The 17,160-nt window shown below is 55.8% G+C and overlaps 1 pseudogene; it reads right to left on the reverse strand.

Moving 5' to 3' along the window:
• Positions 1–9,559: 9,559 nt before the first annotated feature.
• On the reverse strand, positions 9,560–15,588 carry LOC129398730 (large ribosomal subunit protein eL19-like; annotated as a pseudogene).
• Positions 15,589–17,160: the final 1,572 nt, after the last annotated feature.

Raw genomic sequence — 17,160 nt, forward strand, 5'->3', positions numbered from 1 at the left:
AGAGCAGGGGGAGGACGGAGAGGAGGAGGACGCAGGAGGGAGCGGGAGGTGAGGGGGCGACTGGGAGGAAAGTGAACGAGGGGGAGAGAGGAAGAGAGATGGTGAAATCTGTAGAGATGGCAAAGGCGGCGCGGAGGGTGGAGAGACGCGGGTGGAGGCGGAGGCGGGTGCAGGGGGTGCGGGGTGGGTGAGAGGCGGGTGGTTGCAGGGAAGCGGCAGCAAGGGGCTCTCAGACGCGCGCTAGCCTCTCGCACACTCGGCCGGGGCCGTCTTCCCCTTGGCAAAATCTCAGCGCCTTTATAGGAGCCGCAGTGACCCTCCTAATTGGTTATTAATGACCCCCTGACGTCGGAGGACAGACTTGTTGTACCCGGCTGGGCTCGAGGAGCCTTCGTCGCGAGAGCGCGAGGGGCGGGGGCGCGCGGACCGCTCCAAACAGTGCCCCTCCACTCCTCCCTCCCCTTCCTGGTCCTTCCTTCCCCCTCCTGTTTTTCCTTCTCTCCCCGTGGGAAGCGCAGGGCAGGGAGGGAGGCTCAGCCGGCTCTGAGGAGAGGAGGGGACGGAGAAGGGGAGGGGGTGCGGCGAGGCTCTCTAGGACTCCAGGGACCAGGCTAGACAAGAGGGGACGCCTGGCTTCGGGCCCCGCACTCCCCTCAGGCCTGATCCATGTTCACCGGCCTGGCCCAGCCCGGCGTTCACCTTTACTTTGCTGCCCCGGCTGGCCGGCCCAGCCCTGCACCGCTCTCCCTCCCTGGCCAGAGCCCGCGTCCTCTTCCCTCTCCGGCCCTGCACTCCCCGGGCCGCCACAGTCGCCCCGAGCTCGCGCGCAGCCCTAGTTGCCACGCGGATCCCCTGCTCAGACTGCGCTGCTGAAGCCGGCGCTTCGCTTCATACGGGCCGCGCCAACTCGGTCGCTGTGCACGGTCGGGTGCGAAACTCCTCCGCGGGCTCACGGGGCTGCCGAGGCGGGGCCGCAGCGGCCGTCGGGGCTGGGGCTGGTCCCGGCCTGAGACAGCTCCATGGGCGGCCAGGCTCCCGGCCCTTGCGGGGCCAGGTCGGGGGTCGAGATGGGCGGACAGGAATCGCACTGGCAGCCTGTCTCTGGGAAAAGAATTTCCTACGGGATATGGGGGGATTGAAAGGGGTCCCGAGACCCTTCCTAGGTGGGAGCAGGCGTGCCTGAGAGCGAAGTCCCTCAGAAACTGCAGGCAGCTCCGCGAGAGGCCTCAGTGCGGGTTCGGCTTGCGGCTCGGCTTTCCGGCTCCTTGCTGAGCTGCAACCTCGGGAAGCCGGTGGCGTTGCGGCGCCCCTTCCTTCTTGCCTCCTAGTTCTTTCTTTCTCCTCTGCCTCTCTCTTCTTTCCCTTCCTCTCCTCTATTCCTCCTGCCCATCATCCCAGGAGTAGACTTGCTTTGCGGCGGTTTCGAGGCACCTCGGAGCCCAGCGATCCCCTCTCCCGAAGCAGGTAGCTGCTGAGCCCAGCGGAAGGCCCCGCTTCCTGCAGGCTTCGCGGCTCCCCAGTGTCAGCCTCAAGCCTCGGACCCCAGGCCCTGACATGCTGGGTGAGGGAGCTCACCCCACCTGCCGCACTTCTGGCTCCCATCACCAGGCTACAATTTCAGATGCCGCTAACAGAGGTGCCTGGACCCTCTCGGCGTGGGTCAGGCTCACGGATTAGTCTCCGCTGGACTGTGTGGACTCCCTAGACCTTCTCCTCAGCGCGGAGGACTTGGGTGGAAGAACAGCGAGCTGACCTCCCATAAGCGAGACCCTGTCCAAACGCCTGTTGGCATAGACGCCCCTCCACCACCCGGACGCGCCTTGGCTAAGAGGGTCTCACACCTGGCGTCCAGACTCCAGACCCCTGGTCCCCAGTTCCTGCCAGTAGTCTCCGGCATCCCCCCGTCTCCGTTGGGACGCAAAGGGAGGAAGGCGGCGGTAGCTGGCCTTCAGACCCTGCGCCCGGGTCGCCGGAGGCTGGAGCCCAAGGAAGGCCACACCTGGCAGAAGGCAGGGCCGTTGGGCAGGGCGCCAGCAGAGGGCAGCGCTGCTGAGGAGGGAGGTGGGTTAGGGTCCCCGAACCCTCCACTCATTTTTCGACGCAGCTTGTGGGTCGCATCGGCTCCCTGGCCAGAGCTCAAGTCTGAGGGGGCGTATGGAGTCCGATGGCTCCTGCAGGGGAGCCTCACCGGCGCCTACTTCTTGGCTTCTGGGAAGACCTAGGTGGAGAGAACAAAGTGCTAGGAGCGAGGGAGACGACGTCGGGGAGCGCTGCCAGGAGCCAAGCGCTGCGGCAGCTCCCAAGCCCCGAAAGCGACCTCAGTTCCTCCAGGACACCAAAGGGGGATAAGGACTGCTGTGTGTCCTGTGGACTGCCCCTTTCCTCTCTGGGCCTCAGTGTCCCTGTCTGTGCAATGGTTTGAGTTGGACTTTGTGAATTGAGGTTTCTTTGCTTGGTCTGTCTTTGGGTAAGATCACTTTCCCCCACGACAACCCCGAGGATTTTGCCCTCTCCAGGGCCACGTCCCACTGCGGGAAGCCCTCAGGTCTGTGCATCCTCCGTGCTGGGGTGCAGCGTTTGGGTCCTGAACCCCGGCTTAGAGTTAGAGGCTTGGATTCCGCTGGCGCAGTGACCACGGGCTCGGACTGCGGCCAGGGAGTCCCATTCCTCTCCTCCGGACCCGCAAGCCCGGAGAGCAGTGCTGGGAGCCGGGCAGAAGCGGAGCGCAGAACGGCCTCCCAGCTGGTGCGCCCAGATCTCCACCGCGCTCACATTTTGTGCTTCTAGTCTAGCGGCAAAACCCACCTGGACCCCCGCCCGGGGAAAAAGGAGCCCGTAGGTAGCGCCCAGTCTCAAGGTGCATTGAAATAGGGAGCAAGACCCTGTGCTCGCATCTCCCCGGGAGGAGATTTCGAGGGGAAACAGTCCGGGCTTTCTCAGCGGATGACCCGTGTTATTTTGTCATTTTCCGCGGGGCCCAGGCGTGGAATGTGCTCGCGCAAAAGCCCCCTCCCCTCGGCCGGGCCGGAGCTCGCAGGCTCCGTCGCCCCCCTCGCCCGCTGGCCGCCACTTGGCGATCTCTTTAATATTCATGGGCGTTAATAGAGAGGCCCCCAGTATATCGGTCCATTGTGGGCGGCTCGTAGGACTTGAATAGGCCTCGGCCCCCTTTCTTTGGCGCGGCTTCCCAAGGGGCCGGGCCAGGAGTGAATGGCCCCGCTTCCCGCTCCGCGCCCCCTCCCCCTTTCAGGGAGAACATCTTTATCCTCATCTCCGCTGCCGCCGCCGCCCGGGCCCCCATTCACGCGGCCCCGGCTCCGGGCGGAACGAATCAATTTGCCGCGGCTCTTCGGAGGTCATCCTCGCCGCCCGGGTGCCCTCTTCCCCTGAGCCCACGGGAGTGGAGAGAGGGCCGCCGCGGCAGGCCGACGGCCCCACGGAGGGACATTGAAGGGGAAGTGGAGGAGAAGAGCAGGGGCGACCCGGAGGGGTGGCTGGGCCGGGGCGGGCAAGACAGTCTCAGGGCCCGGCAGCCGCCCGGGGTTGGCTAATTTCTACTTGTTGCCCCGCGCAGGGCGGAGCGCCGAGGGGAAGGAGGCTGCGGCCCAAGCCCGGAGGTCCGTCCGGCCTCCCCTCGAGGCACCAGCGCGCGTCCCTTCGGCCCGGCTGAGGCACCTATGAGACCGGGGGCGTGTGGGACAGCCCAGGGCCCCGCACGACGCTTTCGTTCTCGCGGGTGCGCCGGGGCTTAGCTCTGGGACAGCCAGGTCCCAACAGTGCGCTTCAGGGGGACGCTCGGAGGGGCGGCCGGCTTCGCGGCTCCTGCGCCCTCGCTCTGGGGCCCCGGTCTGGGTGCGGGGGAGGGGGGTGCGAGTCGGTCAGGCGGGGCCAAAGCGCACGGGTCCCCGCCCCGCCCGCCCCGCCGGCCCTCAGAGGCTCAGAAAGAAGCCCATTGTCCGCCGAGAAATACATTTTTGGGGGCCGAGTGAAAGCCCGTCTTTCTTTTGAACTTTAGAAGAAAGTCTCCTGTTCTCGCCCCTCGGAGGGAGAGATTTGTCCCCCCTCCCGGGAGCTCCGCGCGCCTCCTCCTCCCGAAACATCTGCCGGGGGAAAATCCACCCTGGAGGGCAGATCGCGCTCGCTTTAAGCCTGGCGAACTCATTAAAAAGATATTAGCGGCGGGGGCAGGTCCCGCGCAGGTATCGATCGGCCGGAATGAGCCCGAGGAAGAAAAGGCGAAGAATGCGCCCGCGCCGCGCTCAGACGCCCACCCGCCCCGCCCAGCCCCTGCGCCCCAGCCCCGCATAGGGAGAGGGGCCCCCGCGCCGCCTCGCACTGTCTGTGAGTCCCGCGGCCCGCGGTCCAGCCGCCCCCACCCGGGCTCCTCGGCACAGACCCTCGGCAACCCTCCCCTGCCGGTGCTGCGCTCCGTCCTGGCTTCCCCTGAGCGCAGGTTCCCGGCCGCTCCCCTCCTCTGCCCGCTGCCGTCGCGCGCCCAGCATCCGCGTCTCTCTTCTCCCCCTCTCCTTCTCTTCCTCCTTCCCCAGCGCTCCCCTCTTTCGCTGGCGCTCCGACTCCCTCTCCAGCTTCGCACACCCTCTCCGCTTCCTCCTCGCACGTCTCTCTGGCTTTCTGAGCCTCAATCTTTCTTCCCATTATCGCAGTGGCCCAGGAAATTCCTTCCTCGCGTGGGGCCCGCGCCGCTCCCCTCCCCCCACCCCCGTTCCCCGTAAGACGGTTCAGGGCTCCAGGGCGCCCCCGCCGGCGCGTACAAAGGCGCGGCGGGCTGCCAAGGCGGGTGGGGGCGAGGCCGAAAAAAAACGGTTTCAACAGACGTGACTCGGGGCCAGGCCTGCGCGGGGCTGCCGGCGGAGTGGCGGCCTCGGCTCAGTGAATGCGGACAGCGGCCCCCTCTCCCACCCCACCCCTGTCCCCGCCCAATCTAATTAGCTTTCAAGGCTCGGGAGAGACAAAGGCGCGCCCCGGGGCGCCCACGTGGAGTGCGTAGGCGCGAAGCCGGCGCCCCGACCGGCAGGTGACTGGCACGCGAGTCTCCCCAGGCGCCCAGGGGCGGAGGAGGGGAAGCCCCTCCCCTGCGCCTCTCGAACCCCCTTCCATCGCCCACACCCCGGTCCCCAGGCCAGCGATGCCAGCGCCACAGCCCAGGCCGATCAAGGCGGCGGGAACGATGGGAGAGACGCCGGGGACACCAGGAGACGGGGCGGTGGGAGAGACAGAGGCGCAGGCTTCTGGAAGCAGAGTGGGCGAGACGGGTGGGGGGAGACTGAGGCAAGGCGATGCCGAGGTAGAGGGAGCAGATGAAAGGCCGAGTCGGAGACGCAGGGGTACAAAGACGCAGGGGTACAAAGGCTCGGAGATGAAGGAAGCAGAGGGGGAGAGGCAGGGCTTCCGAAAGAGCTGGAGGCCTGGAGAGGCTTTCAAGAGCTGGATCACCAAGAGGGAGCGACAGGGTGCTACAGAGAGACTGGAGTGTGAGGGCAAAAGGAGTCCTGGGGAAAACAGGAGGGAAAGGTTGAAGAGGGCAGGCTGGTTGGGGTCTGTGGGAGGCAGGCACCCTCCCTGTCCGTCTTCCCTGGCCCCTCCAGCCTCCAGCTCACCCTCCTCTGTTGCCTGCCCCTCTGGTGGGTCTAGGGGCAGCCAGAAGGAGCCCTCTCTGACCCATTCACAACCTCCTCTTCTGCCCGAGTCCCTTCCCACCCCACACCCAGCCCTTCCTCCACAACTTCCCTGAGCCACCTCCTGCCTTCCAGAACCTTGCACTCAATTCCACCTGAAATGTCCTCCCTGCATTGCCCCAGAGCAGACAGGGGGTTGGAGTCAGGGGACTGTGCCCTGACTGCTGCTCCCTGAGGCCACCTGCCTTCCAGAACCTTGCACTCAATTCCACCTGAAATGTCCTCCCTGCATTGCCCCAGAGCAGACAGGGGGTTGAGTCAGGGGGCTGTGCCCTGACTGCTGCTCCCTGAGGCCACCTGCTGCCATCCAGACCATCTCCTGCCTCATGGGGAATCATTGCATTGTTCAACAAACATTTTTTGAGCACCTACTATGTACCAGGTCCCATACAAGGCCCTGGGGGCACCGAGTGACCAGGGCAGACCCAGTTCTTGCCTTCTCAGACCACCTTCCAAGCGGTGCACCCTGGTAGGCCAGAGCTTCTCCTAGGTCGCCCTGGTGGCTCTGAGGTCTCTCTTGACAGCTTTCTCTGAGGGCTCCTGCTGAAATGGCTGTAACTTCATTTGTAGAGTGGGAACAATAACCAGGCCTGTTTGTGATGCCTGATGTATCAGGTGAATGAGCTCACACTCAAGTTGCAGGGTGAATGGTGAAAAGGTGCTTGTGGCTGGCACTCCTATTACTGTCCCCTCCCCAGAGACCACTCCCCAGGTGAATAGGTCCTCTGGGGCCATCAAGAAATGCCCAGGGCCCCAGAGACCTGCAGATGTGGGTCCAAGTCTGGTTCCAGCAGCTACTGGTCAGGAGCCAAGGCACCCACTTGTCCTCTGTGAGCCTCAGTTTGTTTATCTGTGAAATGGAGATAAAAATAGAACCTCCACTGGGAAGTCTTTTGTAAAGGATGAAAGACAGTGCATGAAAAGCTCACAGGAGACAGGATGCATTTGACTTACGAAAAACGTGGGCACCTTCCTTACATTTAAAGGACAACATATGGCCGGGCAAGGTGGCTCACACCTGTAATCCCAGCACTTTGGAAGGCTAAGGCAGGTGGATCACTGGAGGTCAGGAGTTGGAGACAAGCCTGGCCAATGTGGAGAACCCTGTCTCTACTAAAAATACAAAAATTAGCTGGGCGTGGTGATGGGTGCCTGTAATCACAGCTACTTGGGAGGCTGAGGCAGGAGAATCGCTTGAACCAGGGAGGCAGAGGTTGCAGTGAGCCAAGATCACGCCACTGCACTCCATCCTGGTGACAGAGCAAGACTCTGTCTCAAAAAAATAAAAATAAATAAATAAATAAAAATAAAAGATAACATATGGTAGGTCGGGTGTGGTGGCTCACGCCTATAATCCCAGCACTTTGGAAAGCTGAGGTGGGTTCAGGCTTGCCTGAGCACAGGAGGTTGAGACCAGCCTGGGCAACACGGCGAAACCCTGTCTCTATTAAAAATACAAAAAATCAGCCAGGTGTGGTGGCACACACCTGTAGTCCCAGCTATTTGGGAGGCTGAGGCAGGAAAATCACTTGAATCCACGAGGCGGAGGCTGCAGTGAGCTCAGATCACGCCACTGCACTCCAGCCTGGGTGACAACAAAATTCTGTCTACAAAACAAAACAACACAAACAAACAAAAACAACAGCAACAAACACCACATGGCTACATGGCTTTGGGAAATATGGAAGGAACAAAGGTAGGTACCAAATATCACCTATAAAGAGATACTGAAAGCAAAACCATATGCTAAGAAAGTTGACCAGGACGCCAAGGAGTCTGTGAACCGTATCTTACGAAGAGTGGCTGGAATGAAGAACAACAGTCATCAAATAATGAACATTTGCTAGGCACCCAGGGGATCTCAATCCATCCTCAGCCCTGCACCCTGAGGTAGCTGCTGTCATTATCTGTAACTCACAGAAAGGGAAACTGAGCCACAGGGAAGTTAAGTGTCTCAGCCAGGAACACCTCTGTCCCCAAGCAAAAGTGGACCTGACCCCAATGGCTGCTGTCACAAGAGATTTATTTTTTCACATAACAGAGTACAGAGGTGGGTATGTGTCTATGACCTTGGCTCAGCAGTTCAAGGATGTGAGGCCTGAGGTTCCTTCTATTCTCGTGGTGACACGATGGCCGCTGCAGCCCTGCCATCACATTAGAGGCTGGGAGGAGGAAGGGGCAGAGTTTCACTGACATGTCCCTGGTCACACACAGTGAGCAAAGAGGAGAGGTGAAACTGAAATCCGGGCAGCCTGAGTTCAGGCTGGGACCTTAACTACAACCTCCCAGCTAGGGCTGTCCAAGCCAGAGGAACAATGACTCGGGGGATCCATGTACTGTCTGCCAACCCCGAGAGCCCGTTCAAGTGGGCAGGGAGCCGCTTTTGTTTACTGCACAGAAACTAGGCACCAGGTGTGCAGAGATGAACTCCGTGGTCCCTCCTGACCCATCTCAGGACTGGGGCTTCTGGAGGACAGGCATCTGGTCTGAATCTTCCTTGGTCTCCCGGGCCAGCACCAGGGCCTGGCACACAGCGAGTGCTCAGCCCGTGAGTGAATGACAGGGTAGATGGAGCCACAGTGGCATGGACAGGTTAGGGAAGGACAGTGAGGGCTCCGGCCTTGCCTACCTCCTCTGGGTGGCACGAGGGAGCCTCTGAATCCCAGCAAAGCGGATGGCAGCTCCAGAAACTGCCAAAAGGCCAGGGCAGCCCAGATCCTCAGAACCCGGGGGCCCAGTCAGGATGTGGAAAGAGATGGTGAAGCCCAGTCATAAATGCTCCCCACTAAGTAGACACAAACAGCGGGACGTGTCCTCAGACCCCAGATCGGAGCTGGAGGGACCCGCTGCAGTGGGTTGGACCCACTGAAGATACTTCATTCCCTCCCCTTCCCTGCAGCCAGGGCCTCAGCCTCCCCCAGCCTCTGCTTCCAGCCTCTGGCCTGTCCATCCTGTGATGTGCCTCCCCAGCACCTCCCATATCATCCCCACCACCCCAGCTCCCAAACCGTCAACAGCATGGAGGACAACGCACCAATGGCCCTGCTCCTCAAGAGATCCTTTCTGTTCCCAGTGAAGCATTGGGTCCAGCACATTCACATGCAGGCAGCTCCTAGCAACTCTGTGAGATGTGTCCTTGCATTTGCCTACTTTTACAGAGGAGGAAACTGAGGCTTGTCGAGAGTCTTGAATGCTCTCTAAGCCTGTGCCCTTCCCCTCTCCATAGCTCAGAGAATAAAACCCTCAGGGGTCCTATCTTCTTATCCCTCTGACCCCATGGGAGTCCAATGCTCACAACTGTTGAGATGACAGAAAATGTGTGTTACACTGGCCTGGAAGGAGATGTTTAATTCTATTGTTTGTTTGTTTGTTTGAGATGGAGTCTCACTCTCACCCAGGCTGGAGTGCAGTGGCGCAATCTCGGCTGACTGCAACCTCCGCCTCCCAGGTTCAAGCGATTCTCCTGCCTCAGCCTCTGGAGTAGATGGGATTACAGGTGCACACCACTATGCCTGGCTAATTTTTGTATTTTTAGTAGAGACAGGGTTTCACCATGTTGGCCAGGCTGGTCTGGAACTCCTGACCTCAGGTGATCCACCCACCTCAGCCTCCCAAAGTGCTGGGATTACAGGCGTGAGGCACTGCGCCCGGCCAGAGATGTTTAATTCTAGATTCCCTTCCCCACCCCCTTCACTCCTTCCCACCTGTCCCCTCCTCTGTGTCTGGGGTCAGACCTTGGATAATTAGGGAAGAAACTTATCTGAAGACCAGTTCAATTAGTTGTAGTTACAACGAAGGGGAATTTTGCTGCTCCAAATGTTCAAGAAGACACAAATATTCCAGAGCCTTCTGGACACGCCAGACTCTCAGATCATCGTGTATTTATTTTAATTATGCAAATATTTAATGCACACCCACAATGCATCAAGCTGGACCTGGAGCTGGGGGCATGGAGCAAGGGCGAGTCAGGTGGTGCTTGGCCAGCCCAGCCCTGGCAGCCCCTGGTCACTGGAGACTTTAGTTAAAGGTGAGTCAGTTCCATCGGCAGCTACTGGGAACTTGCCCCTTGCTGGTGCTGTCCACGCACCGAGGCCAAAGAAGAACCAGCTGGGTTCTGGCCATGAGGTGTTGTTTCCTGTGGACAGTGCCCACACCATGCTGAGGGACGCTTGCCAGAATTTTAGACTCCTTCCCTTGGGATTTCTTTTTCTTTTTTTTTTTTCTTTTTTGAGACAGAGTTTCACTTTTGTTGCCTGAGCTGGAGTGCAGTGGTGCGATCTCGGCTCACTGGAACCTCCGCCTCCCAGGTTCAAGCGATTCTCCTGCCTCAGCCTCCGAAGTAGCTGGGATTACTGGCATGCGCTACCATGCCCGTCTACTTTTGTATTTTTAGTAGAGACGGGGTTTCACCATGTTAGCCAGGCTGGTCTTGAACTCCTGACCTCAGGTGATCCTCCCGCCTTGGCCTCCCAAAGTGCTGGGATGACAGGCGTGAGCCACTGCGCCTGGCTGGGATTTCTTTTTGCTTTCTTTTTTTTTTTAATTTTAATAATTTTCTTTTCTTCTTCTTCTTCTTTTTTTTTGTTTGAGAGAGAGTCTTGCTCTGTCACCTAGGCTGGAGTGCAGTGGCACGATCTCAGCTCATTGCAACCCCCACCTCCTGGGTTCAAGCAATTCTCCTGCCTCAGCCTCATGAGTAGCTGGGATTACAGGCACCTGCCACCCCGCCTGGCTAATTTTTGTATTTTTAGTAGAGATGGGGTTTCACCATGTTGGCCAGGCTGGTCTTGAACTCCTGACCTCAAGTGATCCACCCACCTTGGCCTCCCAAAGTGCTGGGATTACAGGTGTGAGCCACCACGCCTGGCTCAATTTTTATTTTTATATTTATTTATTTATTTATTTTTTGAGATGGAGTCTCGCTCTGTCACCCAGGCTGGAGTGCAGTGGCACCATCTCGGCTCACTGCAAGCTCCGCCTCCCGGGTTCACGCCATTCTCCTGCCTCAGCCTCCTGAGTAGCTGGGACTACAGGCGCTCGCCACCACACCCGGCTCATTTTTTGCATTTTTAGTAGAGACGGGGTTTCATGGTGTTACCCAGGATGGTCTCAATCTCCTGACTGCGTGATCCACCCACCTCGGCCTCCCAAAGTGCTGGGATTACAGGTGTGAGCCACCGTGCCTGGCCCTAATTTTTATTTTTAAAATAGCTTCATTGAGGTGTAATTAATATATAATAAGCTGCACATATCTAATGCATACAATTTGCTGAGTTTGAACATATGCATACACCCCGAAACCATCACTGCAATCACAGTAATAAACATTCATCACCTCCAAAAGCTTCCCCCTGCTCCCATGTGTGTGTGCCAGGGGCTGGTGGTGGGGGGATGCTGGTAAGAACACTTGACATCTGCTCTCTTACATTTTTTAGTGTACAATATGGTATTATCAGCTATAGGCACTACGTTGTCTTTTCTTTTTTTAAAGACAGGGTCTCGCTCTATTACCCAGGCTAGAGTGCAGTGGTGTGATCATGGCTCAGTGCAGCCTTGACCTTCCGGGCCCAAGCCATCTTCCAGTCTCAGCCTCCTGAATAGCTGTGACCGCAAGTACATGCCACCACACCCGGCTAATTTTTAAACTTATTCTTGTAGTGTTGGGGTCTCCCTGTTTTACTCAGGCTGGTCTCAAACTCCTAGCCTCAAGTGATCCTGCTTCTTCAGCCTCCCAAAGTACTGGGATTACAGGCATGAGCCATTATGTCTGGCAAAAGTTTTGTTTTGTTTCATTTTGTTTTTAAGACAGGGTCGGGCTCTGTCACGAAGGCTGGTGAGTGGTGGTGCCATCATAGCCCATTGCAGCCTCCAGCTCCTGCTTTCCATGGAATTTCGAGGGAAAAACCCTCTCATTCTTGTTGTCTAGCTGGGCAGGATGTCCTTTTGTTCCCCAGAGCTCTCTTAGAGGGGTGCTTAGAGCCCCCCCACCACACAGGGAGGAACTGCACTTTCACAGCCGCAGATTTTTATGGGGGAGGATAGGTCTCAAAAACATGTTTTTGTTTTTTTTTTTTGAGATGGAATTTTGCTCTTGTCACCCAGGCTGGAGTGCAATGGCGTGATCTTGGCTCACCACAACCTCCATCTCCTGGGTTCAAGTGATTCTCCTGCCTCAGCCTCCCGAGTAGCTGGGATTACAGGCATGCGCCACCATGCCTGGCTAATTGTTGTATTTTTAGTAGAGACGGGGCTTCATCATGTTGGCCAGGCTGATCTCGAACTCCTGACCTAGGTGATCTGCCCGCCTCGGCCTCCCAAAGTGCTGGGATTACAGGCGTGAGCCTTGGTGCCCAGCTGAGATTGTGTTTTTTTCTTGCCTTTTGGCATGCCTTGCAATTTTTTGTTGAAATCCAGACACACCGTATCAGATAACAGAAACTAAGGTCAAGAGGCCTTTAGTGTGAGGAGGGTATATTTCATTTTATATTTATTTATTTATTTTAAAGGCTTGTTTTATTTTAATGGCTGATCCATGTAATAACGGAGGCCACTATGTACAGACAAAGGGGGAGCTTTTATTTCTTGGCCTTTTCCTCCTGGGACAAAGTCTTGATGATCTCTTCCTTCTTGGTTTGGAGGTGCTCTTCACGGAGCTTGCGTGCTTCCTTGGTCTTAGATCCGCGGGCCTCAGCCTGGTCAGCCAGGGGCTTCTTGCGGGCTTTGTCTGCCTTCAGCTTGTGGCTGTGTTCCGTGAGAATCCGCTTGTGTTTGAACACATTCCCCTTCAACTTCAGGTACAGGCTGTGATACATGTGGTGATCAATGTTAGATTCTGAGCAGCCGGCGCGGAATCCTCATTCTCCTCATCCACGTGACCTTCTCTGGCATTCAGGCATTGGCTGTACCCCTCCGCTTACCTATGCCCAAGTGCCTGCCCTTCCGGCGGGCCAAGGTGCTTTTCCAGCATTGAGCCCGGGAATGGACCGTCACAGGCTTGCGGTGACGCAAGATCGGCCCATCTTTGATCAGCTTCCGGATCTGCTGACGGGAGTTGGCATCGGGGATTTCACTGGTCTCATCGGTTCCAACCAGACCTTCTTCTCGCCACAGTGGAGGACACTAGAGATGAGCCTCTTCTGAAGTGTGAGCATACTCATCGCTGCGGCTGCAGCAGCGAAAGGAAAGCTCTTTTATATTTTATATTTATTTATTTAAGTTTTTTGAGACAGGGTCTTGCTGTGGTGCCCAGGCTGGGGTGCAGTGGCATGATCAAGGCTCACTGTAGCCTCTAACTCCCAGACTCAGGTGATCCTCCTACCTCAGCCTTCCGAGTAGCTGGGACTACAGGCACGTGCCACCAGACTCAGCTAATTTTTTTTGTAGTTTTTGTAGAGATGGGGTTTCGCCATGTTGCCCAGGCTGGTCTTGAACTCCTGGGCTCAAGCGACCACCCACCTCGGCCTCCCAAAGTGCTGCGATTTCAGGCGTGAGCCACTGCGTCCGGCCGAGGCTGTATTATCCTCTTTCTAGGAGCTGGGCAGTGTTAGGTGTTTGCTGCGGCTGCAGGTGCCAGAGGCTCCACGTCTTCTACTGTCCTCATTGTTGTCTCCCTCCTGACTTTGGGAGGTCTGAGCCTTGAGTTCTGTCGCCTGTGACTCCCATGATTGTACCGCAGCCTGTGGGTGTGGTGAGGTGTGGGAGAGAGGGAACATTCTGTCGTCAGTCCTGTCTTGGGCCTGGGTCTTGGGGCTGTGACATTCACAAGTATCCCTGCAGGGGTGTCACTTTTCCCCCCTGCCACTTACTACCTTCTCTGGCTCAGGTTCCTTCCCGACCTAATTCCTTGCAGCCTGGCTCCTGAGCACTGTGCTTGTTCTTTGCGAAGCCTGGAGGGGGCTGGAAGGAGAATTCCATTCCCCTACCTGGGATAGGCTCTGGCAAAGCTCTTCCCCCTGGAATGGGGCCTTGGCTAGAAGGCTTTGAGTGTTTCACAAGGATCTCTACACACACCCCAGCGAGAGCCTGTGGGATTTTTTTTTTTTTTTTTTTGAGACAGAGTCTAGCTCTGTCTTCAGGCTGGAGTGATCTCGGCTCACTGCAAGCTCCACCTCCCGGGTTCAAGCGATTCTCCTGCCTCAGCCTCCCGAGTAGCTGGGACTACAGGTGCGCACCAGCATGTCCAGCTAATTTTTGTATTTTTAGTAGAGACGGGGTTTCACCATGTTGGTCAGGATGGTCTCAATGTCTTGACCTCGTGATCCGCCCGCCTTGGCCTCCCAAAGTGCTGGGATTACAGGCACGAGCCATCGTGCCCGGCCCAGGATCTTTCTTCAACAGAATCAAGAGGGATTCCTGGAGGGAAACCCATGAAAGTGTGGGGGACCCCCTAGACTGAAGACTCTAGGACTTTGTCCCTCTGATGCCAGTCCACACTCAGCCTCTAGCAATTCATCCGAGTTCCCATCTGTGTTCCCACTTAGGGCTCCCGTGGCTTCTGCTCCTGGTCCACAGATGTCGCTGGGATTCTCCAGGTTCTCCTGTCTCTCCTGACTCGGGTGGAGCTTTGCCTTTGCAAACTCAGTTCTCTGAAACCTCAGAGAACTTCAAGAAAAGTTTCAACTGCAAGAAAAGTCATCGATTTTCAGTTTGTCCAAGTTAATTTTTTTTTTTTTTTTGAGATGGAGTCTCGCTCTGTTGCCCAGGCTGGAGTATAGTGGCACCATCTCGGCTCACTGCAAGCTCCGCCTCCCAGGTTCACGCCATTCTCCTGCCTCAGCCTCCGGAGTAGCTGGGACAACAGGCGCCCACCACCACCCCCGGCTAATTTTTTTTGTATTTTTAATAGAGACGGAGTTTCACCGTGTTAGCCAGGCTGGTCTCGATCTCCTGACCTTGTGATCCGCCCGCCTTGACCTCCCAAAGTGCTGGGATTACAGGTGTGAGCCACTGCGCCCGGCCGTTTTTTTTTTTCTTTTTAATTTTAATAATGAAATAATGAAAGTGGTGACTTTCAAGTTTTTTTTTGTTTGTTTTGTTTTGTTTTTCAGGCTGGAGTACAGTGGCACGATCTCGGCTCATTGCAACCTTGGCCTCCCAGGCTCAAGCAATCCTCCTACTTTAGCCTCCCAAGTATTTGGGACTGCAAGCACGCGCCACCACGCCCGGCTAATTTTGTAGTACTTTTTGCAGAGATGGGGTTTCGCCATGTTGCCCATTGCACTCCAGCCTGGGTGACAGAGCAAGACTCTGCCTTACAAAAATAAAAAAATAAAAAAATTAATGACAGGCAGATAAGCACAGGTCCAGGAAACTCAGAGAACACCAATCTGGATAAATAGCAACAAATAATCACAACAAAAATACCAGAAACAGAAACACACACACACACACACACACACACACACACACACACACACACACGTACACACAAAGCAAAACAAATAAAAAAACACACACACAGAATCCACACCCAGCCACAATATATTCAAACTGCAGAAAGCCAAAGAGATCGGATACAAGTGCAAGTGGCATTTATTTCTTCTTCTTCTTCTTTTTTTTTTGGATGGAGTCTCGCTCAGTCCACCCAGGCTGGAGTGCAGTGGCATGATCTCGGCTCACTGCAACCTCCAACTCCTGGGTTCAAGTGATTCTCCCACCTCAGCCTCCTGAGTAGCCGGGACTACAGGTGCGTGCCCCTACGCCTGGCTAATTTTTGTAGGTTTTTTTTTTTTTTTTTTTTTTTTGAGATGGAGTTTCACTCTGTTGCCCAGACTGGAGTGCAGTGGCGCTATCTCGGCTCACTGCAACCTCTGCCTCCCGGGTTCAAGTGATTCTCCTGCCACAGTCTCCTGAGTAGCTGGTATTACAGGCATCCTCCACCACACCCAGCAAATTTCTGTATTTTTAGTATAGACGAGGTTTCACCATGTTGGCCAGGCCGGTCTCAAACTCTTGACCTCAAGTGATCTGCCTGCCTCGGCCTCCCAAAGTGCTGGGAGTACAGGCATGAGCCACCATGCCCAGCCTCACACCCTGCTAATTTCTGTATTTTTAGTAGAGACAGGGTTTCACCATGTTGGCCAGGCTGATCTCAAACTCCTGAGCTCAGGTGATCCTCTTGCCTCAGCCTCCCAAAGTGTTGGGATTACAGGTGTGAGCCAGTGCGCCCAGCCTGAACCAGTTTTATTACAGTGTATGCAAAACAACAAGGTAAGCAGTTCAAAAACTGTCATCATTGACAACTGCTTATTTGTTTGAATCAGGATCACGAGGTCAAGAGATCGAGACCATCCTGGCCAACATGGTGAAACCCTGTCTCTACTAAAAATACAAAATTGGCTGGACGTGGTGGCACGCGTCTGTAGTCCCAGCTACTCGGGAGGCTGAGACAAGAGAATCGCTTGAACCTGGGAGGCAGAGGTTGCAGTGAGCCAAGGTCGCACCACTGCACTCCAGCCTGGGTGACAGAGTGAGACTCCTTAATAAAATAAAATAAAACAAAATAAAATAAAATGGTTCAGAAGATTTAAAAAAAAAAGTGTAGGAGGAATTTTTGTCTCAAAGTTGAATTGCTAGGTAGGGCATGGTAGCTTACACCTGTAATACCAACTCTTTTGGAGGCCAAGATGGGAAGATCGCTTGAGACCAGGAGTTCAAGACTAGCTTGGGTAACATGGCGAGACCTCGTCTCTACAAAAAAAAAAAAAAAAAAAAAAAAAGCTGGGTATGGTACACCTGTAGTTCCAACTACTGGGAGGCTGGGGTAGGAGGATCACTAAAAAATAAAATTAAAAAATATAAAGTTGAATTGCTAACTAACCATTGCCAGATATAAACAAGTGCTTCTGCTAGACCAGCTCCATGCAGGGAGAAGTGACTTTGCCCCATCCCTCAGGGCTGAGCACAATGCCTTGGGTACAGCTGGTGCCTCAACACTATTGGTTGGATTTTATTTTATTTTTTATTTTTTTATTTTTTGAGACGGAGTTTCACTCTTGATGCCCAGGCTGGAGTCCAATGGCACAATCTCGGCTCACCACAACTTCCACCTCCCGGGTTCAAGCGATTCTCCTGCCTCAGCCTCCCGAGTAACTGGGATTACAGGCACCCGCCACCACGCCTGGCTAATTTTGAATTTTTAGTAGAGACGGGGTTTTACCATGTTGGTCAGGTTGGTCTTGAACTCCTGACCTCAGGTGATCCACCCACCTCGGCCTCCCAAAGTGCTGGGATTACAGGTGTGAGCCACCGTGCCTGCACTTATTTTATTTTATTTTTTTGAGATGGAGTCTCCCTCTGTAGCTCAGGCTGGAGTGCAGGGTCTCGGTCTTGGCTCACTGCAACCTCCACCTCCCAGGTTCAAGTGATTCTCCTGCCTCAGCCTCCCGTGTAGCTGGGACTACAGGTGCGTGCCACCACGCCAGGCTAATTTTTTTTTGTGTGTGTATTTTTAGTAGAGATGGGA

This window comes from Pan paniscus, chromosome 11 (assembly GCF_029289425.2).
Source record: "Pan paniscus chromosome 11, NHGRI_mPanPan1-v2.0_pri, whole genome shotgun sequence".
NCBI classification, from domain to species: Eukaryota; Metazoa; Chordata; class Mammalia; order Primates; family Hominidae; genus Pan; species Pan paniscus.